The sequence below is a fragment of the Limulus polyphemus genome, unplaced genomic scaffold, assembly GCF_000517525.1.
Source record: "Limulus polyphemus unplaced genomic scaffold, Limulus_polyphemus-2.1.2 Scaffold3947, whole genome shotgun sequence".
In the NCBI taxonomy this organism is placed as follows: Eukaryota; Metazoa; Arthropoda; class Merostomata; order Xiphosura; family Limulidae; genus Limulus; species Limulus polyphemus.
In genome coordinates, this window is record NW_013669557.1 from 28,060 (window position 1) to 29,837 (window position 1,778).

Sequence of the window (1,778 nt, forward strand, 5' to 3'; positions counted from 1 at the left end):
ACGTAACAATATGTATTTGTTACTTTATAGATTTAATAGATATTTGTTGTTACTTTATTAACGTTTTTACACTTATACTGTGAGCTAAAATTATGAGCTTGTTGTTGTTGTCTTAATTTAGGATCTTCATTTTAATAAGTTCTTTAAAATGTTAAAAGGGAAAGGGGACCCGGCGATGATGTTTGCCCGGGTTCTGTGCTGGCTCTCGACGTTCCTGCCAGTAATAGATGAATAAACCAAAACCATTATTTACATCCTAAAACAATCACAATAGAGTGATTTCAGGTATTTGTTCTGTGTTTATAATACCTGTACCGTAGGTCCATAGCTTCATATCACCAGAGTAACATGTTATAGATATCACACCTTTAATGTTAGACAGCTTAAAATTAACAGCTACATTTATTCATATTCGTAATAGAGTAGTTGGTTCTCAGCATGTTGAATTAGCTCTGTATATACTTTATAATAAAACTCAAGATATTTTATAAACACTAGATGAGAGCTGGTGAGTCACACCTTCGTTTTCTATCACTTTCAACACAAGAACGTGATCCTATTTACAACGTAGTTTAGGTCAATAACCACGACAGATGGTCAAGGGCATCCGCAGGGGGGGGGGGGGAGCAAGAGTCTGGAAAAATGAAAAATATAATTATTTCTTTATTCATTCAGCATATGTGTATGAATTTTTTTATTCAATTCACAATTTCACACTATTTTGCCCCCCTCCCCAGAATACTTTGCCCCTCCCTGGAGTGTCTAAAATACTTGACGTCAATACATATTTTACTTTTCAACATAAAGGAATGTGTTCAAAGTTAGATATTTAGTTTGTTTTAAATTTCGCGCAAAGAACCAGGAGGGCTATCTGCGCTAGCCGTCCCTAATTTAGCAGTGGTAGGCTAGAGGGAAGGCAGCTAAACAACAACACCCACCGTCAACTCTTGGGATACTCGTTTACCATCAAACAGTGGGATTGGCTGTCACATTATAATGAGCATATTCGGCGACAGGGATTCGAGTACGCGACCCATAGATTGTGACTTGAGTGCCCTAACCACGAGGCCATGCCAGACCCTCAGAGTTAAAGATTTATTATCAAATGAATATTACGAAATTCTAGAGTTGTGCTGAAATATTTTGCACTTTCCCATACAATATCATTTACACTCAAGTATCTTATAAAGTTCATGTTTAAACGTTGATCCGGTTGTAAATTGTATATCAGTTTATAGCTGATAAACGAAATGACCTTTAATAGTCACCGAACGGATTGTTTATTTACAAGTTAGGTTTTTCATCATCTCAGTTTTACCAAATTAATTAAGGGTATAACTGATGATAATCTACAAAAATAATGGTATTATTACCAATATAAAATATTTCAGAAAATATCTTTCTTACCACTAACACTACCTTACCCACTGCATAAATTACTTCATTATTTTGTTATTTCTTTCCTAATTAAAGAAAAACACAAATCTCAAAAACTGTTTAAGATATCTGTCTTCTAGTTTACTGTGTTGTTTCTCCTTGTCCTCGTGTTGGGACGATGTTGTAGATCAGTGATTCCCAAACTTTCTCAACATAAGTGTCACCCCCTAAAAATCGTATTCTGACTGGAACCCCCCACCCATTGAATATATAGATACTGCCCCTAGTTTGGGATCCCCTAACTTTGGGTAATATGAAGAATCAATAGCCAAAAGCCTCGTAACCTGATGTGTTGCCGCGAGTATTTGTAAAGAAGAAAATAAGGGTTAATGTTCTAGCGG